The sequence below is a fragment of the Musca autumnalis genome, unplaced genomic scaffold, assembly GCF_047663935.1.
Source record: "Musca autumnalis isolate F117 unplaced genomic scaffold, ASM4766393v1 scaffold_1, whole genome shotgun sequence".
NCBI lineage: Eukaryota > Metazoa > Arthropoda > Insecta > Diptera > Muscidae > Musca > Musca autumnalis.
In genome coordinates, this window is record NW_027411644.1 from 154,026,933 (window position 1) to 154,050,346 (window position 23,414).

The 23,414-nt window shown below is 35.4% G+C and overlaps 1 protein-coding gene across 9 annotated transcripts in view; it reads left to right on the forward strand.

The window, feature by feature from the left end:
- LOC141388597 (uncharacterized) overlaps window positions 1-23,414 on the forward strand; it is a 73,132-nt gene that overhangs the window by 15,134 nt on the left and 34,584 nt on the right. For 2 of the 9 annotated variants that reach the window (XM_073958598.1, XM_073958602.1), the window contains exon 1: window positions 20,981-21,225. The exons of 1 other annotated variant lie outside the window; for it this stretch is intronic. The gene's annotated coding sequence lies outside the window, so the exon portion shown is untranslated. Of the gene's footprint in view, window positions 1-20,980; window positions 21,478-23,414 lie in introns of those variants that run through there. 6 more of the 9 variants (XM_073958599.1, XM_073958596.1, XM_073958600.1 and 3 more) reach the window with 6 other exon arrangements.

The window sequence follows — 23,414 nt, forward strand, 5'->3', positions numbered from 1 at the left end:
TTAAATTGGGGGTACCCTTATATGGGGGCTATATCCCAACGTGGACCTATGTCGACAATTTTTGGTGGAAATATTCTCTGGACTATCAAAATAAAAATACCAAGTTTTCAGGAAAATCGGTTCAAAATTGTGTTTCTTAGAATTAATTTTGTACCAGCCGAATATGAAATATTTCGGAATTTGATGTAGCCTGAAAAAATTGTGCATCATTTATCGCAACGAATCGCACCTTGAAATCATTTTTTTATTAAAGTATACACATCAAAGTATTTTTGGTTTTTTTCTAACATCGATCAAAATTATTTCGGTTCATAACAATTTTACCATTGAAACAAAATGTAAGAATTTAAGAGTGTTCCAGAAATAAGTTGATAGCTTTGTTCTTAGACCGAATTTTTCTTCTGTTCTTTTTGGAAAATGATTCTATTTACATTCTTCTTTCTTCTCCATATTTGAGTTTTACCTTTACACTTTTACTTATTGAGATTTTATAACCCACAAATTATCACAAAATACTGCGCACTCAACTCGATAAACAACACAGTAAACAAATCTCTACTTTGATTCCTTCTCGTCTAACGGTAAATGCAAATTTGGAATAAACAATCATTGTTTTTGTTGTTTTGGAGTGTTTACTTTAATATTGCGAAGAAAAAAACTCAAAATAAGAATGTCAAAAAATTGACTTTTGGCCAAAGAATTCACATTTGCGACCAATGTGCAGTGTAGAGCATAAAAACACTTAGAAATGAATAATATTAGGGCTGGTCGATAACCCCAAAATTTGTACAAAATTTTAAAAAATGCTGTTCGATAACAGACTTGTTTAGTAAAAGAGAACTGAGAAGTACTTGCAAGAACTTAATTAGAAAAGCTAAGCGGAGCTCCTGGGTTAGTTTTTGAGAATCTATACACGCAGAAAAATTTATGTTAGAAATATGTTTGGATCCAAACAAATTTATGTTTGGGACCGGTTGCAAACAAATATATGTTTGGATCCAAACATAATATGTTTGGGTCCAAACAAATATATGTTTGCAACATTTTGTAACATATTTCAATTTGATATGTTTGGGTAAAACATATTTTTTATGTTAGAACATTTTTTTCATGTGTGGAGAGAGGATGTTTGTCAATGAGAGTAATAACAGTGCTCTCGCAGCTTCGGAATGCTGTTTTATAATAAAGAGTTGTGTGTATTGAATAATAGAAGACGTAGAAGCAAAGAAGGGGGCTTTGGTGCTTTGATGGCGTGTATGCGTCAAACTCGTGTGTTTCTTGTTTTGTTGTTGTTAACAGCAGGCGAAGAGGATAAGAAGAAATGGTATGAATTATTTTGTTTTTTCTTTCTTCAGTGTTTTAGTTGCCTTTGTTGAGTCAAGACGGTAAAGTGAGTGAATAAATCAGTGTTTTGTGTTTTTCGATTGCTTGAGTGTTTTCTTAAAGAAATTGTGTTTTTTAGTAAATTAAATGCCCAATACATTTTATAATTGAATCGGAAAGTTGAATGGAATTATTTTATTGGACAAGGAAGAAATCGCATTTAATATTGGTAATTACATACATACTTATGTATATTTGAAATATGGCATATCCATATTTATTTATTCCATTACATAATCATTTGATTCTAGATACCGATTCCCCGCTGATGATTTCAACTATGAGGACAATTTGCTTTATTTCACAACTAAGAAGAAGCGTTCAACTACGTTTCTATATATTTTTCCTTTTTAAAAGTGTGACTATTTACAAATTATTTCAATCAGTTTTTCTTTTATTAAAGTGTGTTATGTATTTCTTTGGAATTTGGTATGTACCTATGTGTTTGTTGTTCTTTTGCCTTTAAATAAAAAACCACAACATTTGTGTGTATACTATAGAGATAGCCAGTGAGTTCTTACTGAGAGCAAGTGAGCACACATTTTAAAGTGTTTTACATTGAATTTTACGCTCCCTTGCTCTCAGTAAGCGCCCACTGGTGCATGTGTTTGTTTTTTTTGTGCCTTTTGGGTTTGTATTTTTGTGCACCCAAACATATAAAATGTTTGCACCCAAACATAAAATTGTTTCCACCCAAACATGTCTTTGTTTGCACCCAAACATAAATATCTTTGCACCCAAACATAAATATCTTTGCACCCAAACATATATATGTTTGCACCCAAACATATATTTGTTTCCACCCAAACATATATTTGTTTGCAGACCGAAACATATATTATGTTTGGGAGTGTTGCAAACATATATATGTTTGCTGCAAAATATGTTTGGGACATATGTTAGAGGGCCCGTTTTTTTTGCGTGTAGAGGGAGTCAATGAAGCGGCTAGGTTTCGCAAAATACTATCTAAGGATCCCAAATCCATAAGTAGTGTCAAACGGAGCGATGATACCTGGACTAACTCTGAACTATACACAGAAAAAAAGCCACCCCGGAAATTTTGATTAAAATCTTTATCCCCATATTTTTGTCGAATGGCGATAAAATATTACGAACATAATGGGAAAATGTTTATCAAACATGAAAATGTTACTAGAAAGCGATCAATAAACGATTTCAAACAAATAATTTATTGAAATTTGTTTATGGTTATTAATAAATTTCTGTAGTTAAAATGGTTTTCAACGTTTGTCGCATGGCGCTCTCAAGAGCGCTACAACAATGTGCTGAATTTTTTTTCTTGAGATGTGTGTGTCTTTGCTATGTATATTTCAAAGCATGGTGATGGAATTTTTGCGGCATGGAGGGATGGTGCGTTTGTGTGGCATTTGGCTTGTTTATTTATTTGTGCTCGGGTGAAGGCTTGTATTTATACAATAAGTTTGTTACAGTTTTTTTGTTGCTGATTTTTATGAACCTAACAAACGAAGTGGGTAGGAAAAAAAACCGTACGAGTTCTCATGTTATTTTCTATTTGGTGGTTAAGGAAGGCAGATAACATTTTTGAACCATCAGTTAGGTTTATTTTGGCAGTTTCTTTAAAGCAGTCGTTGTATGTGGATCGGTAGTGCAGAAATAAATCTGTGTTTGTGGGTTTTCTTAAAGCAAAGGTGATTGTCAAGTAAATTAAATGGCCAATACATTTTATAATTGAATTCACGAATATGAACAAGTAAGAGAAGCGTTAAGTTCGGTCGGGCCGAACTTTTTATACCCTCCACCACAAATTTCAGCCATTTCGGTGGATTAATGTGGCCACAACCTTCAAAATACCGAAATTCGGAAGGTACGGTTCTATGGGGGCTATATGATGGCGTGGACATATACCTACAAATTTCTGGGGGAAAGTTTTATACGCCTAAAGAAGACTAAATACCAAATTTCAGCCATATCGGTGTGATAATGAGGCTAAATCGTTCAAAATATCGAAAATCGGGAGATATTGTATTATGGGGGCTATATCAACACGTGGACCTATATAAACATTTTATGGTAGAAATGTTTCTTAGCCTCTGGAAACACAAAATACAAAGTTACAACCGATTCTTTGGTCAAATGGGTCTAATACATTCAAAATATATTAAAATGACGCGTACTTTATATGGGGCCTTATATGGGGGCTATACCAAAACGTGGACCTATGTAACCCAACTTTGGTAGGAATATTTTTTGGCCTCTGGAGACACAAAGTACCAAATTACAACCAATTCGGTGGTAAAATGGGCCAAATATCTTAAAAATTCCTTAAAACGACGACGCGTCACGCGTCATTTTGTATGGGGGCTATACGAAAGCGTGGACCTACATAGCACGCTTTCAACACCAAAAGTCCTACGTAAATATAACATATTTTCCCAAAATTTCATCAACCTACGTCAATCCGTTCGGACGCTAGAGTGATTTCCACAGACGGACAGACAGACAGACGGACGGACATGGGTATATCGATGTAGAATTGCACGCTGATCAAGAATATATATACTTTGTGGGGTCTACAATGATTATTTCGAGTAGTTACAAACGTAGTGACAAACTAAATATACCCCCATCCTATGGTGGAGGGTATAAAAAGGATAATAAGAATATTTTATCGGACAAAGAAGCAAACGCATGTGATATTGGTAATAACATCAAAACATTTTATATATTTGAAATATGTATGGATGTACTATTTCTCACATTACAGATACCCATTTTCCGCTGATGATTTTCAAAGTGGCTGAAGAATGTGGTTTATTTCACAAAGAGAAGCGTTCAACGATGTTCCCTGTATTTTATATTTAAAAGTGATTTATATGTTTTCTTTTATTAAAAGAGAGGTGCACTAAATAATTATTTACTTCTGTTATTAATTATTCCTTTCCGTTATTCTTTCTTTCATCTGTTATTTTTTATGTACCTATGCGGAGTCTGTTGTTGCTTTTGTACTTGGCATTTCAATTAAATAAATAACCACCACCATTTATAAATGTGTGTATGTATCTTTTTTGTGGCTTTTGGGTTTGTATTTAACAAAAAAAAATTATTGTAAATATGAATATTTTTTTATCGATTGGAAAAAATGCATTCAACAATTTTTTTAATCAAGAAAATATTTTGTTTTTATCAAGCAAAATGTGGAATATTTTGATAAATATTTTTGTCAATATGTGAAATATTTTATCAGTTCAAAATAAAAAAAATCGATAAATATTTTAATCAATATTACAATTTTATTTTATCAACCTATATTTTTACTTTGTGATCAAATAATTTTATCGAATTTTGTCAATATGACAATTTTTTATCGCCGGAAAATCGATAAATTTTTGATTGAATATTTGAATTTTTTTTATGAAATGACAACAATTTTTTTTCTGTGTAGGCTACCCATTTACTATAAGGGGTTCACTTTGCCATTTGTGCGGAATTTGATGGTGTTCTGCCTGCAACATGTCACAATGAAACCAGAACTGGGGAGGATGAACAACTGATAGACAGATGAACTAGCCTCTCAAGACTTCAATGCGTGATTAACAGCTTTCATCCTTACAAATCACAGGGACCGTATTGTATAATAGCGGCAATGCTTCAGAATTTGCGGAATTTGATGGTGTTCTGCCTGCAACATGTCACAATGAAACCAGAACTGGGGGGGATGAACAACTGATAGACAGATGAACTAGCCTCTCAAGACTTCAATGCGTGATTAACAGCTTTCATCCTTACAAATCACAGGGACCGTATTGTATAATAGCGGCAATGCTTCAGAATTTGCGGAATTTGATGGTGTTCTGCCTGCAACATGTCACAATGAAACCAGAACTGGGGAGGATGAACAACTGATAGACAGACGAACTAGCCTCTCAAGACTTCAATGCGTGATTAACAGCTTTCATCCTTACAAATCACCGGGACCGTATTGTATAATAGCGGCAATGCTTCAGAATGTGGCGGAGTCAGCACTATCGATCCTGATGGAGATTATTGAGGGCTGCATGCGTTTCTTGCATATACACGGTCGATGGAAAGAGGTGAAGGTAATCTACATTCGGGAAGCCGAGCCACAAATTACCCAATGACTGTAGACTAATTAGTCTCTTTTCTTTTTTATTAAAGTTTATTGGATCTGAAAATTAGAGCACAATTAAATCCCATGCATATCAGTAGATCTCTGCACATCTAAATTAGGGGGTTGGACACGTTGAGAAGAATATGGAGAATTCAAACTTCACCTTTGCGGCTTTTCTCGATATAGACGGGCCTTCAATAATGTTAAGCTTAATTCCATACATTATCAGCAACACAGGAATTTCCTCTATTCTAGAGGAATGGATTGATGAAATGCTGAAATCATCAATAATACATACAGTAATAGTAATTTGCATAAATGAAAAACTGGAAATTTTTCTATAATGGTTTCCGAAATTTCTCCATTATGATGCCGACAATTTCCCACAACGTTAATTTTTTGAGTCATGGAAAATTAACCACATTCTGGAGTTGATTTAGCAATGTCTGTCTGGCTGGCTGGAGCGCACGATAACTCTCGAATGGATCAACCGATTCGGTCCAAAATTTGGCTTTATTAATATTTTGCCTAAACATAGTTTAAATTCGAATATAAGCCATATCGGTCCACTCCTTTCGGTACCTCCCCTACAAACGTTCAAAAATGTTCGGAAAAATTGTGCGCACGATAACTCTTGAAGGGAGTGACCGATGTAATCCATACTTTACACATCCTAATGTATCTACCAGATATGGACTATATTTGACTACTCCTCACACAAAATTACGGATAAGTTCACTTTAAGACCTGCTCTGGAATCACTTTGACTTTTGTTAAAGCGATTTGCATTCGCTACCTCCATTACGACGGTAAAAGTTTTTCAGGGGCAAGTGCATATTTCTTGGGAAAACAGTCCGAAAGGTTTAAAACACCCCTATGTCACCATATGTGGCGGTCTGAGAGCACACACAACTTCCGGTAGTTCTCCCCATTATTTAAAAAATGTCACTAAAATGCTAGGACGATATCAATTGAATTGGGCAACCAATTTGGTCCAAACTTTGGATCTCCTAATATTTTGTCAAAATTTAGTTTAACTTCTAAAATGGCTCATATAGGTCCTCCCTAAGGTTACCTCCCCCACAAAAGTTCAACATTTGTGTCTTAGTGCAGTTAATTCCTAATCCACATTTTTGTCGGAAAGTTCAAATATCCAAAAAGGTCGTACATTCGATCTGCCCGTAGGTTAAAGTTTCACTTCACATTGGCTGAGGGTATATATCTGTCGGGAAAGCCGACTGACACTTTTTTACTTGTTTCACAAGTAATGAACTCAACTGTCTTCTCGTGTGCTATCACTGATGCGTATGATACCCCACACCACAGTGAATATGTATACAACATAGTTTCCCTTCCCTTATTCCACGCAGTAGTAAAACAGTGGATTTGTTTGGCCGCCTTTCATGTTTCCGGTATATATAACGGCTTATGAGCTAATTAAATATGAAAGAAGATGTACATATACATGAATTCAGACGGATTTATATCTTAGTAATCTTAACTAATTTTAATACGTCAGTATTGCTATAGACTGCTCGCTATCTGTCCGAATTTCATAATAAAAATGTACACACATATCGTGTTTGGCGCATCAGAATCATGAAATCGGAAGAAAATATATATGGGAGCTATACCCAAATCAGAACCGATTTCAGTATAATCTGGCAAACTTTTTTAGACTGAATTCCGTTACACATTTCAAATAGCATCAAAATTGGACAGAATTTGGGTGTTTGGTGCACCAAATATATAAAATCGGGCGAAAAGATTTATGGTAGCTATATCCAAATCAGAACCTATTATAATATAATTTAGCAAACTTTTTTCTAGACCGGTAAACTTATTTTTCAGGAAAGGGTCTTCAACAGCATCCTTTCAGTGAAAAAAGGTCTTAAACTAAACCCTTTCCTTGGGTCTTAAACAGCACCCTTTCCTTGGGTCTTAAACAGCACCCTTTCCTTGAGAAAGGGTCTTAAGAAGCACCCTTCCCTAAGAAGCACCCGTTTACTAAGGAGAGTGTCTTGGGCAGCACCATTTCTTCAAGAAAGAGTTTTAAACATCAACCTTCCTGGGGTAAGTGTCTTAAGCAGCATCCTTTCCTCGGGAAGTGTCTTAAGCAGCACCCTTTCCTCTGGAAATTGTCTTAAGCAGCACCCTTTCTTCTGGAAATTGTCTTAAGCAGGAGCCTTTTCCTCGTGAAAGGGTCTTAAGCAGCACCCTTTCATCTGGAAACGCACCATTTTTTCGAGAAAGTGTCTTCAGCAGCACCCTTTACTCTGGAAATTGTCTTAAGGATCACCTTTTCCTCGTGAAAGGGTCTTAAGCAGCAACCTTTCTTTTGGAAGCGAGGTTAAAAAGAACCCTTCCAAAATCCGAGTTCTGAGGATGATTTGCCCACCGATACCATCAATTTGGTCTTGTCACCGTTTACTGTCAGACCCACTTTAGGATTTTCTTTTACGACTTTTTTAAAGGTATCAGTTACTTCTTTTACTGATCGTCCTATGGCGTCAATGTACTCGGAACAAGCAAGTAACATGTTGGTGTATTTGTGCATTTATTAACATCTACATCTCGTATGGCCTTTTTCCAGCGAGATGTTGATAAGGTCGCACGAAAGTCTGTCTCCTTGTCTGAAACCTGTTTTGGTACCAAATTGTTCGCAGAAGTTCTTTCCCATTTTTACGGTTATAAGTTGATATCGTCTTACAAAGCCGAATGAGCTTTGCAGGAATACCAAATTCAGACATGGCTTGGAATACATTTAAGCGTATAGGGCTTTCGAAGGTTGTTTTATAATCGACAAAAATATGGTAAACGTCGAGCTGCATCTCCTTGATTTTTTCTAGGATTTGCCGCAAGATAAGGTAAGACCGCATTGGTATGACCCAATTTTTTCGTTTATAAACTTTAGTTGTTCACACAATATCCCTGACACTATCTTATAAGCAATAGGGAGCAGATTTATGACTCTATAGTAAGAGCGAGCATACAGTCTTATATCCCTTCCTGTTCGTAGAATTTAAAAGCTCAAAATTTCTGAGCTTATAATTAATATTTCAAGATATTGCGAGTAGAATATCCGTATGTACATAAGATTACCAAAAAAGAACTTTACTTTAGTGTGTTTTTTCTACTACCATTTCGTTATGACGCAACATTAAGGAGCGTTTACTGAATTCGAGTCAAGGATAAGAGACAATTAACAATTTAGTAAATTAAATGTGCACGAAGCGGTCTGTCCTAAGCAAATAAATACATTTATGACAAAAGGGTGTAGCAATTTATGGCACTCTCCGGCATTTTTGGTAGTGCCAATTTACTCTTTCCAAAAGTTTATTAAAACGATGTACGTATTTAAGTAAACATTAAGTGTAGTTAAGTTTTGCAAACATAAACGCATAGTTGAGAGACGATTTTTAGGAGAGTAATGACTCTTTGTTAAACGACGGGTGACATGGGTAAAGAAAAAAATATGTTTGGTTTGCTATAACAACATCAATGATAAAGGATAATGAAACCAGTGATCTAAGTGATTGAGATTCAGTACTAAGGCCCACATGCGACAATAACCATATATTGCTTGGAATAACCATTCATTTGTTGTATAGTCACTTACACTATTTCCCTCCAAATATGTTTTCTATTAAGTCCTACTCTTACAGGATTTCAAACAGATTAGTGTTTTTTGTCTTTCTTCCTCGTTATAGCACGATTTCTTCGTTTCCTGTCTAAAAAAATTTTATTTCGATTCGTTGTGTCGAACTCCATATGACACTTTGCTGTTTCCCTAGTGCTTTGAAAAATATTTTCTTAAGGTAAGGTTATATTAGGCAAATATTTGCTCCAGCGACCGGCAATGTGTCCTTACTGAGAGCAAGTGAGCGAAAATAATGCATTGAAATTTATGTTCACTTGCTCTCAATAAGCGCACACTGCCGGTCGCTGGAGCAAATATTTGCCTAATGTGACCCTACCTTTAGTCTAAAGGGAGTTGATGGAGGGACCAAGATATGCATCCTGGACTTTGCCAGTCAGAGCCGTTGGTCGGTATCTATCATTCCCTATGTCAGCCTCGTTTAAAATGTTTAAGCACTGAATCCTTGTCTTAGTCCTTACAAACAAAACACAAATTGCCGCTAAGTACAGCAATTGAGTGTTGTTTTGTTCCTTCCGCTTTCCATCTGCAATGCACTTCTGCTTATTAAAGAACAAAAACTAATAGCAACAAGAACTAATTAACTTTTCTCCATTATGACTTTTACCACAGCCAAGGTCATCTATGATACCCAATGTAATCGTTATAGCCGTTTGGTAGTAAAACGTTTAAGACCAACTAAAATTGAAACAACAAAAAACACCACATAAACACGAACAAAAATAATAAATCAGAGGGAATATCCATGAAGAGAGAACTAACTACGTCCGACATGCCACAATTACGACGAAGGAAGACGCAAAAGTTCTTTTAATTTTCAAGGTGTTTCTTGGGAAAACTTTTCACATGATTGGTACAAAAACTATTTTGTGTTCAAATGAGTGTGGATATGTGTAAGTGTATTGTTTTTCTGGTTTAGCAATTTCGATGAAATTTTGTTATTTACACATAGTTGGCATTAAACCGGAGAATCATCAATATTTACAATGTTTCAGAAAAGGTCATAAAGAACTGTAAGATTTGAAAATAAAACTTACAAAGTTAAAAGTGATAAAGATTTTTATTTCCCAAAAAGTTTTTAATTTCAAAAATTCAATTTTTTTAATGACAGTCAGTAAGTCCCGGTCTACCCTAGAGCGGATTTCAATAAAAAATTTTATAAAACTAGACGTTCTTAGATCTTAGATTTCTCACTACAGCAATTTAATGATTTTACTCTACTATCGAACTCGATCTAGAAACGCATAATTTCATGAATTTTTTCAATGGACCGGAACTAATAAAGACTCGAAATAAGAAATATAAATGTTTGTTCATCTGAAAATTGGAGCAACAATACTTTGCCGCTACTTGTTAAGAACGTGGTAGCGGGATATTGTTCAATCCAAACCTATTTCGGAACATTATTATCCGACTTGTTTGAAAGATGACTGCGAATGCTCGTAAAGATAGACCTTCGATGTCAAAGTTGGCAACATTAGCAAGTAGTATGTTTTCTCTTGTGTATAGCAGACGGACCTGGGTCTCTATATCGTACACCAGGAAACAAGAATCTCTCTTTGGCTGCTAGATCATTACACGATCCTCAGGTCGAAATCAGAACTGGTTTAACGCTAACATAAAGTCAACCTCTGTAAACTTCCTAACGGACAGTAAAGCAACTATTAAAGCTATAACGAACAAGACAGTGAAAGCTGAAATTGTCTTGGAGTGTAAAAAGTCGATTAACAACTATTCCCATTATGGTTCGGTAAACATTAAATAGGTACCAGGGCATTCAGGGATTAGGGGAAAGCAGATAGCTAACTCTCTGGCAAAACACGCCACGGAGCCAAGAGGCGAATCTAGAGTTAATGGCATGGGCTAAAAATGCTCATATATCCCTCTGGAATATTGAAGAGAAAAAATCCTATGCGGGAACCCTGACGAGGACAAAAAATATAGTTAATATTAATGAGTAACCAGAACGAATATAATAGCCGAACTTATTATACCCTCCACCACAAGTTGTATTGAAGAAAAATGGAATAATTAGTTTCCTTTCGTTTATGAAGAAGACTTAATACTAAATTTCAGCAATTTCGGTAAAACAATGTGTGGCACCATTCTATGGGGGTTATTTCAAAACGTCGATCTATACCGACAAATTTCTGACGGAAAGTTTTTAGGCTCGAAGAAGACTAAATACCAAATTTCCTATATTTCGGTAAGAGAATGTGGCTAAAACATAAAAAATACCGAAAATCAAGAAGTACGCTTCTATGGGGATATAGGAAGACGTGGACCTATACTGATAATACTCTTCTGGAATATTTTATAACTCTTGGAAGACGAAATAACGAATTTCAGCCATTTCGGTTGGATATTGACGTCACAATCTTCAGTATTACGAAAATCGGGAGGTACCGTTCTATGGGGGCTATATCGAAAAGTGGACCTATACCGACGAATTTTAGTCAGAAATGGGGCAATATGAAAGCGTGGACCTGTACAGACATATTTCTGGCGAACAGTTTTATATCACATTGAAGACTAAATACCAAATTTCAGCCATTTTGGTGTAATATTTAAGACACAACATTCAAAATACGAAAAATCGGGAGGTACCTTTCCATGGCGGCTATATGAAGGCGTGGACCTATACCCAGAAATTTAAAGGGGAAGTTTGAGTACCCCCAACGAAGTCTAAATACCAAATTTCAGCCATTTCAGTGGAATATTGAGGCCACAACGTTCAAAATACCGAAAATCGGGAGGTACCGTTCTAGGGGGGGGGGGGGGGGGCTATAATTAAGGCATGGACCAATACCGACAAAGTTCTGGGGGAAAGTTTTATACCACCAACGTAGACTAAGTACCAAATTTCAGCCATTTCGGTGTGATAATGAAGCTAAAACCTTCAAAATACCGAAAATCGGGAGGTACCGTTCTATGGGGGCTAAATGAAGGTGTGGACCGATACCGACAAAATTCTGGGGAAAAGTTTTATACCCCTAATGAAGACAACGTACCAAATTTCAGCCATTTTGGTAGGATAATAAAGCTAAAACCTTAAAAATACCGAAAATCGGGAGGTACCGTTCTATGGGGCTATATCAATACGTAGACCGATATATCTCATTTTCAGTACCAACCATCCTGCAAGTAATAAAAACTTCTGTACCAAATTTTGACCCTCTATCTTTAAAATTGCGAGCTGTATCTTGAATTCAACAGACAGACAGACGGAAGGACGGACATGGTCAAATCGACATAGAATTTTATGCTGATCAATAATATATATACTTTATAGGTTCTCCGACAAATATTTCGATGTGTTACAAACGGAATGACAAATTTAATTATACCCTCCATATGGTGGAGGGTATAAAAAAGACATTAGTAGACTGGCAGCTATCCTTACGGGACACATAGGGCTATGAGCGCACCAGCACAGAATAGATTGTTCAGAAAGCAGAGCATGCGGCGAGAATGACGAAACGTTGGAACACTATCTCTGTCATTGCCCAGCCTTCGCGACCCTGAGAACCCACCTCCTGCTAAACGACACTATACAAATTAGAGCAAGCGAGTTTAAAAGTTTAAAAGATTATGCCACAGAATTTCTAAAATGATGAAAACTTAATAAAATAACCTAAATAATCTCCTCCAAACTTTCGAAATTAGAGCGAAAAACAGGCCTACTCTGGCTTAAGTATATGTCCACACGCACATGTGGCAATGTTTTATCGTTTCTTTTCTCAAACTAACCCAAACTATTCCTTGCACGCAAGTCCAAACTCTCTGAAATAAAGACCCATAATACCTTGTGGACATGGTGGGCATTGAAAGGAGTGACTGACATTGGTCCAGCCTTTGGACATCGTAGTATTTTTCTCTAAAACTTAAATTAAGTTCGTGGATGGACTACAAATCGGCCTAGAAAGAATACAAAAATTGCCAAGTAAAACTGCAACCGAGCCCATAAAAGAAAACCGCCAGATTTCATCTAAAAATCATGTGGACTCTCATGAAAAATGGCTGGGATGGATTTTTTCTATTACTCAAACAATTTCCCATCCATTTTTCATAAACATTTTTACTTAAACCTACGTCTGTTCTTCTTCAGGCTCGATTGCTGTTTTACTTGCTTATTTTTGTATTTTTCCTAGGTCGATTTGGGCTTAGTAACGTTTGTTTACATCGCATTTTCTATACGTAAAGATCAAATTGGCTGTTGTTTTGAGATGCAAAATTATTTTAACTCGAATAAATGGGAAAAATAAGACATTCTTGACGTCAAAGTGGTGTTTGAAACCCCTACAGGCTTTTTTGACGTTCAAATTGGCGCCCAATTTAAGAAACTTTTTACAAAACTGGATTTAGTTTTTTGATTGCTACTCTTTTCATGCAAATTGAAATTATCCTTGCCTCTGACAACCACAGATTTACCTCCTCTCTCACGTTAAAAATGTGTTTCTTGAAAACTGCTTTAAAGTGTCTAACTTATCTGCATTTTAAAAATAATTCGGGGACAACTTCCAAACCAAATTAGTCGTTGGACACCGGTTATCTAAAAAACAACGATTTGTAAAAAGTTTTCCTCGAGTTCATGCGTGTAAATGCCTAATAATTGCCCCTAACCTATCATTATTTCGCACCAAAAATAACGGAAAAAATTTTTAATTTTTTATTTTGTCGCAAAACCAAATAATTGATATATTGACATCATGGGGAGTGCCCAACTCCATAATACAAAATTATAAAATCCTATAAAAGTCATATGAATTATGAAAAAATTAGAAATTTACATGTGAACCTATCTTTATTTCGGGCACTGTATACCAGACAACTTCTTCGGCTTAATGGAGTTTAAAGCTGTTCGAGAATTGAAAATTCATACTTCCTGACATAATGATCCGAAATTCTAACAAGTAAAAAAGTATCAATCGGCTTTGCCGACAGAGATATACCCTCAGCCCAGTGAATTGGAACCCTTTTTGGACATTTGAACTTGCCGACAAATTGTGGATTAGGATTAAAGTTCAAAAGTGTTGCGGAGGAGGTACTTATAGGAATGGACCGACATAGTCCATTATCGAAGTGGATCTTATATTGGGAGTCATATCTTTTCGATAGATATCGTATTCAGTAGGTCTTCGTATAACTTTTGGACCAGTATGCCAGGAAGCATGGACTTGTCCACGAAAAGCATAATATCGCTTTAAACAGGATCACATCGAACAGCACCGGTATTCATTTCCAAAGGATTTTCGAACAGACCCTAAACTGCACTTAGACACAAATGTTGAACTTATGTGGGGAGGTATCCTAAGAAGAAAACTAAAATGGCCATTTTAGAAGTTTAACAAAGTTTTGGACAAAATGTTAGGAGATCCAAAGTTTGGACCAAATTGGTTGACCCGTTCAAGAGACTCCGTGCATACCTTTTTGGTGATTTTTTTTTTTTAATTGAGGGACGTACCGTATGCTGTGGACCTGTAATGCCCATCTTCGAACTGAAACTGAAGTTTGGAAAAAAATGACGAAGCCAAATTTGGGACCAAGCCGGTTGATCTGTTCGAGAGTTATCATGCTCTCCAGCCACTTAATATGGTGCCATAGGGTTTTTTTTTACACATTTCGGGCTGTTTTCTCAAGAATTATGGACTTGCTCCTAAAAATACTTTTACCATCGTAATTGAGGCAGCGACTGCAAGTTGCTTCAACAAAAATCAAAGTGATTCGGAAGCAGGTCTTAAAGTGAACTTATCTGAAATTTTGTGTGATAGGTACCCGAAGGAGTGGAGAAATAAAGTCCATATTCGAACCTGATCTATATCTGGTAGATATATTTGGATGTGTAAAGAATGGACCAAATCTCTCACTCCCTTCAAGAGTTATCGTGCGCACAATTTTTCCGAACACTTTTCAACTTTTGTGGTGGAGGTACCTGAAAGAGTGGACCGCTATGGCTCATCTTTGAGCTTAAACTATGTTTAGACAAAATATGACGAAGGCCAAATTTTGGACCGAATCGGAAGATTCGTTCGAGATTTATCTTGCGCTCCAACCACTACACACTGTTTTTTGCACCTTTCAGGCTATTTTCTCAGGAAGTATGGACTTGCCCCTGATGAAACTTGTACCGTTAATTGGGGGGTTGTCAGTATATACAAGGTGCTACAACAAAAATCAAAGCAATTCGTGAACAGGTCCTAAACTAAACTTTTCCGAAATTTTGTGTGGGAAGTACCCGAAGGAGTGGACCGATTGAGTCCATATTGGAACCTCATCTTAGTCTGGTAGAAACTTCACGATGTGCAAAGTATGGACCAAATCGGTTACTTCCTTCAAGAGTTATCGTGCGCACACATTTCCGAACTTTTGTGGAGGAGGTACCGGAAGGAGTGGACCGACATAGCCCATCTTCGAACTTCGAACTAAGTTTGGGACATGGCTAAATCAACTCCAAATTGTCTGAAACACATTTCGTCCAAACATACTTGGTGTCTAAAACCATTATTTCGATGAGGCACATTTTGCCCGTATGAAAGTGTATATGAGGAAAAGTCAGAATTTTTTAATATTCCATTTGAAAAAAATTAAAAATTTTTTTGACGCTACATGAAAGATTTTTGGTACATGGATTAAGAACAAATTCCCATTCTCAAATCTGTTCGAGATGCTAATTTTGGATATTGCACGCAAATGTTATGGCGGTTTCAATTCTTATTATTAGAAAAAAATCTTATAAAAACGCTATTCATTATATTGGGAAACAGTGTTAATTTATGGCTTCCTACATACTATATGTTTACTGAGGTCCCATAACTTTAGTGAAAAAGTTGTAAATTTTCGCGAAAATTAGGAAAGTATTCAAAACAATTGGTAGTTTGCAACTTGTTTTAATAAAATTCAACATGTTTATGCATCTGAAAAATTTATAAAAATATGTACGTAATCTGAACATCGCGAAGATTCAAATGAAACCAAAACTATACAAATCCGTTATAGCAAAAACAAAAAAGTATATTGGGAAAATGTATAAAATTTTTGTAAGAGAAAATATTTATTAAAATTTATTTTGTGAGTTTTTTTAAAAAATTGTAGGAAAAATAGGTCGGAATTATCCTTCTATTTTAGTTAAATTTCACGCAAAAAATCACATTTTTTATTCTAATCACTTCTCGAATACACGCTTACATCTAGCGGATGATATGGTACCGGGTAATGTTCATTTTGAAGTGCGTGTAAATCGCGAAATCCTCAAAATCACATGATACGCATGCGGTTTACAAATACAGCGTATTCTTCTCTTTTAATTTGTACACATTTGCCAGGATTTACTTTGGCCGCTAAGATATAGCATCGTCTGCAGTTTAGTGTGCAACAAACTGTATAACGCTTATAATTTGCACAAAGTACATACACTATTTATGCGCATCCGATTTCACTATCATCCATGAAAAAATACATCGATCTAAACCTATTTCGAGAAAATCCATCAAGAACCGGAAATGTGGCATCACACACTATTTTTGGGATAAATCGTATAAAGCTCCCATGCCACTAATTTTTTTAAACCGCTGTTTTCGCAAAAGGAAACGATCCACAGACAGCGCGATTTAATCCGCGATATTTTCAAAACCATTTTATGCACATTTTTCTATTTTTGCAGTTGCTGTTTTCGCCGTTCTAGTGGATGGATTTTCACGATCTATGATTTACATGATCCGGACCGTCAAAAAACTAAAATATCTTGGGGTTCCAGCACAATCAAAAAGATATTGTAAATACTGTACCCAAAAATTGGGTTTTTCGAAAAAATATCTCACTAAAGTTTGGTCTTTGGTAGTGGAAAACTGTGATGCTATCTGGGCTACATAGTCAATATACATATCATATTATGCGTAATTGCGAGTACTTTGGTAATATTATATGCTTTCTAAAATATCCGAATGCGCGTCGCAGTTAGATAAAAAATACAATAAACACCTTAAATCTGGCTTCAAAATGTCAGCATCCATAAAAGGTGGATGTAGTGGAGATTTTGAAATGTGATACATTAGAAGTGTAATCTTCATTTTGTATTCTTCCACTTTTACCTTGGACAGATATCCGTAATTTAAAAGGTTTAACCGCCAATCGAATAACATCGTAAAAAACTTGTTTCCTTCAACGTGTTTTTACGTATTTTTATTCATTTACGCGGTCATAGCTTCCGCGCAAATTAACTTTTTTAGCCACATTTTTGAGCTTTGATTAAAAACATTTCGTTTGATCCAACTATGGTCATATTTCGTGGTACACTTGAATAGTTCGCGTATTATAATAGTGCAAACCTTGGCTTCATCAATGTTAAATTTTTTGACTTTTCGTCATATACCCTCATTAGCTTAAATAAAAACTATTTTGGAGCTTAAAATTTAATCCAACTAGGATGTGGAAATTGCAATTTACCAGAGAGACGTTCCTTCGGTAAATGAGCCATATCGCTCAGTTACTCAAAGAGTGGCATAACTCAAAAAATGCGTTTTTATTTTAAGTCAAATTTTCATGTTGCTTGAAATAAATCAAGTTTATGAAGCACTAAAATACTTCAGATCATGCATGATCTTGCACAGAATTTTAGTACTGATATCTGACTAGCACTTGGCAAACCAAGTTGGGAAATCAAATTACAATCGGCAAATTAAAACATGTTTTTCTCGAAACTGGATTTTTTGAGATGTGACACTTTTTGAGTAATTGAGCGATATTATTAATGTTTATGGGTAGGGTGGTGTTAAATGAGCTATTGGAACTACCTAGTTCACTATGCAGTTCCAATCATCCACATTATTTGTATGAACAGACTGCCTATACGTAATATCAAACGTTTGATTTTATGACGTTACTCATTCATTTTGAAACTAGTACACTGAACTAGAAACTACATTACCCAATTCTATTTGAGGCGCTCAGCGCCAAAACGGCCTTGCCGACATGGCCAAAAAATCAAACAGACTATAAAGATCTAACAAGAACCTTTTGAAATAACTACTAAAAAAATCCATAATGCATTGAATAACACCATGTAATACTACCTTCTAAAATAATGCAATATAGAATTTTTTAGAATTTATTTCAAAAGGTTTCAGTAAAATCTTTATAGTCTGTTGGACACATTTACAGTTGCGTTCAAAATATTAGGAGCGCCCATACAAAAAAATAAAATGGTAAAAAAATATGGTCAAATTTACCCATTTTGGTTTATTTTGAATTTCTTTAACATTGTTGACATCCCAACAGTATTTTCATCAGCAGAAATGTGGCAATCTGTTTTAAATTATTTACTGTTTACACCCACATTATAAATCGTGATTAAAGTTTTTGTTCAAAAAAATAGGAGTGTGGAAGAAAAAGGACGATAAAAATAGTTTTAGTTGAGTTTAGGATAAAAATTGTCAATATTTTAGTCAACAGTAGTAAATCCAATAGATTTTATGAGATTTGATTGCTGTTTGAAAACACAAGTCCTTTGGAGGTAGCCAAAAAACAGGCGATTGTCCTTGCAGAAATTTTATCCATAAATTGAGCACTTATTGGGCAACCCAATAGATTTTGTAGACAAAAGCTTTAACGATTAGATTTGTTTGATGCTATGGATGTTATCTCTAACAATATATAATTATTGGTATCCCATAAATTTGTGTATTTTGATCCTTGAGCCTACTTTAAGACAGTTTACATTAGCCCTTAAGGTAAGGATCGGCCAAAAAAGCGTATCTATAAGGAATTTTTTCCCCAACCAAATAATATTTGGATGTCCTTAGGATGATTACCTTGTGTATGCAATCAATTTCGCTTCCATTCAAAAAATGTTTAAAACGTGAACGGTTGAAATGTACTTTGAACCATTTAGTGATAGGCAGGCAGGGATTGCACTATGGTTGGTATATGCCGTAATATATTTTTCAATATAAACTTAGTTTTTCAATCAAAAATACTTCATTTAGCTTAGTTTCATTAGAAAACTGTTTATTATACCATCCAAAACCTAATAAAAATAATCTTAGGCCAACTTCAAAAGTTTGTCTTTAAAGTTTCCTTCTCAAAAAAGCGTTTTGAAAAATGTCTCATATGTGCCAATCATCCAATTATTCAAAAATGAACCATATAATGAATTATGCGTGCAGTTAAGATGCTAAGGACCTAAAAACATCACTTGATCGAGAAATTATTGCCTTATAGATACGCTTTTTTAACCGATCCTTACGTAAAGAGTTAATGGAAACCGGCTTTAACTTGGCTCAAGGATCAAAATACACGAATTTCCGGGATACCGATCATTATATATTGTTCGAGATAACAGCCAGAGCATCAAAAAACTCTAATCACTAATCACTTGTCTACAAAATTCATTGATTTGCCCAATAAGTGCTCAATATACGAAAAAATAGCTGCAAGGACAATCACATGTTTTTAGGCTACCTCCAAAGGACTTTGTTTTCAAACAGCCATCAAATCGCATAAAATCTATTGGATTCACTACTGTAAACTAAAATATAGACAATTTTGATCTTAAACTCGACTAAAAATATTTTTATTGTCCTGTTTCTTCCGCACTCCTATTTTTGTGAACAACAAATTTGAAGGCGATTTATAATGTTGGTGTAAACAGTAAATAATTTAAAACAGATTGCCAAATTTCTGCTGATCAATTAACTGTTGGGGTGTCAACAATGTTAAACAAATTCAAAATAAACCAAAATGGGTAAGTTTAACCATGTTTATTCGACCATTCCCTTGGTGTGAATGAGCACTCCTGTTGAACACAGCTGTATGTGTCATATCTTTCATTGTGTCGTATACTTAATCTCTTTTATTATTCATGTACGGATCATGGGGCGTATGCTACACTAATTAAGGTAAATTGTATATTTGAAATAAGTATTAAGTTATTGTTTTATTTCTAAATTTTTCTGAAATACTATGGATACAAAAAAAAAAAAAAATTAATAAAATAAAAACGGTGCATGCCGACAGTCTAATTGTTATAGTGGCATAAACTGTAGTACATATTTACGTACGAATTTCCAAAACTCACTCTGATCTCACACTTTTTGGCCAACAATTTACCAATTTACCCAATATCTTCTGTGCAATAGCTCTGTTTCTTTACGTATAAGAATGTTCCGCATTTAAAATTTTTATTCGAAAAACGTTCTCTAGAAGTAAGCCGTTCTCTGAAATTAAGCTCTTCGCATCTTGTAACACTTTTGGCACTCTTACCACTTTAAAAAGTGAACGAACATACCGAATATTTCATACAACTTTTCATGTTGCCCAAAATTCCACAAAATTCGTGTACTATTTGTCAATAAAGTAAATAAATGTCTGGCAACTCCATAGCGGCAACATACCCAACATACCTATAAACAATGTTTATACATTTTATTATTGTGTTGTCTCTCTTTTTCTTTGCAATAACATTAATTCCATGAGACCGACCTCTTCTATGGCCCCACAACCAACAACACCTTTGCTGGGAGCGCCAAGCTTCAACAAATTTATGGGTTTGTTGCAAACAAAACAAACTTTCTCAATAATAAAAATGTTGATATGACAACATTGTGATTTTTGGTTGTTGTTGTTGTTGCTGTTGTTTATGGATTACTTATCTGCGGTTTGATTGTTGGTTTTATCCAAATTCAATAAACAAACAATGTTGGGGCGCGATTTGGTGGAGCGCTTATGAGCGAGCTAATGAGTGTGAGTATTGAATGAATGAATGTTTGTATGTGTGTTTGTGTGCTTCTACCATTGCGAGTCTTTGGCATCTTTGAAAAAGCTTCGTGAATTTTAGTTCCACTTCGACGGCGGCTCCATGTAGTGGTTGTTTTTCTAACGTAACGGTTACTCGTCGCAGATGGTTTGTTTTGAATTTGTTTTCGGGTTTTTTGTTTTAACTAACATTACAACTCGTTACGACCGGTTGGCGCGCATTTTTGAATAAATTAATTATCTAATAAAAAAAAATACACACAAAAATTAAAGTTGCATTTTCAAATTATTGTTCAAGAATGGTGGCGATTTTGTTGTGAAAAAAGTAATTAGTGTCGGAGGTTGCTTAGTGAAAAAAATGTCATAGAACTGAAAATTTAATTCAAAATCTGTGCATAGTTCATGGCCACAACATCAAGCCAACAAGTGTTAAACCTCAAACATCAACGAAAATACACTAAGAAATGCTAAATCTCGTAGAAGTGAAGTTTTTATTGCTTTGAGAAAACCCCATCTGGCAATTAAATAAACATTTATTTGTTAATTCGTAACTAAAAACTGAGTTGAAATTAATTATGTATTTAATATTTAAAAAATGTGAAAACAAGAAAAGTGTAGGAATCATTGAAATAAAATGAAAACAATTAAAATTAGGGTCAGAGTGCTTCGGAATATACATTGTAATTTAATGGAGTTGTTGTATACTATACTAAAATATGGTCCAACAATATAGCAGATTTTAATCTATACCTTGGGTTCCAAGTTTCATTGATTAATGGAGACGGAATTAGTTGGGGGGTTTACAGAAGAATACAATACGAGGGCTGTTCGATAGCTTTCGGGACTAGGCAATACTGTTTGTTGCCAGGCGCCATTTGAAATTTATTTTGGAAAGTTTGACAGAGACTGGAAAAAATCACTTTGAAAAAAAAAAATAGGGAATTTACTAGGAACATTTTCGTCCAATCACTTTTCACAACTTTCGACGTGGATAATCACAGCAAGAGTGCATCGATCAAATTAAATCATTGTAGGTCAGTAAAGGACCCACTATGAAAAACTGGTTTAATGAATTCAATCGTGGCCGACACCCGCCAAAAAACGAAGGTCGTGAGGGTCGTCAAAATCGGGCGTTGTGCCAGAAAAAAATTAAGTCGTGAGTGAACGGATAATACAAAATATACCGTGAAATAGAGGAATACTTCGGCATTTTTTTCACCAACTCACTTTTGGTATTGCATGACACTTGGCCGCAAGAATGGGGTTTTCTCGTTAGATCCAGCACAATTTGGCAATCGCCTAAAAAGGCTTTTGTCGATTTATGGGAAGAAATTGTGAATAAATACGATCGCGGTGCATCAAACGACGTAAACGATCGTCACAGGTTGCGCATCATGGATCTATGCGTATGAGCCTGAAACAAAACAGCATTCGACGGTGTGAGTCTTCGAAAACGAGCCAAAGCCAACGAAAGTGGTTCATGGATGAAGCACTTCAAAGCAAATGGTCGCCTGTTTCTTCGGCAAAACTGGTCATGTGGCGACTATTCCTCTTTAGCAACGTAGGACGGTCAATTCTGAGTGGTACACCACAATTTGTTTGGCTGAAGTCTTCGGAAAATTAAAAAAAAATACAAAAAACTAACAAAAAAAGGCGAATCATTGTACACCACGACAATGCGAGCTCTCACAGATCGAATCAAACCAGCGCCTTTTTGACCGGAAGCTGTTGCTGTTTAAGCGTTGAAATCCCATGTTTCGGAGGTGTCTCATTCAGAGTGGAAAAATTGCTTCAAGAATTTGTGTAAGGCATACTGTATGTATGGAGAGTGGGTAGATACCCAATTGGTAAATACCCGTTAAATTGGGTAAATACCGGGTACACACCCATATTTGGGTATTTACTATATTGAATCGCCAATAAAACTTCTTACACCCAATTCCTGAGTTTAGGTTGTGAAATCGTTTCAAAATAGAAAACAATACTTAAAACTAGTGGGTAAGTGCTTCGGTAAATACCCGAGTATTACTCAAATGTTGGGTAAAAACTCTTTAACTGCCAAACAAATTAACGCAGGGTGCCAAAATTTGGCTGAAATCGTTTTTATATAAACAGAACTTCTGGTATTGAAAATGGGGTGGTCTATGTTTTGATTTAGCTCCCATATAACCGTACCTCCAAATTTAAGGTGTTTTTTTTTATCTATTAGCCACATTTTACAACATTTTACAATCTTACTGGCTGTAAATTGGCACAGTGAGTTCTCAATATATACAAAATACCCTTACAAAAAATTCTTAACATAGGTCCACGTTTTCTGGACCCCATTTTCCCCATTTTCAATACCAGAAGTTCAGTTGATATAAGAAAGATTTAAGCCAAGTTTTGACACTCTACGTCACTTGGTTCGGCAGATAAATAGTTTTTACCCAATACTTGGGTAGATACTCGAAATTGGGGTACCCATATATGGGGGCTACAAGAAAACGTGGCCCTATGGTGACAGATTTTTGC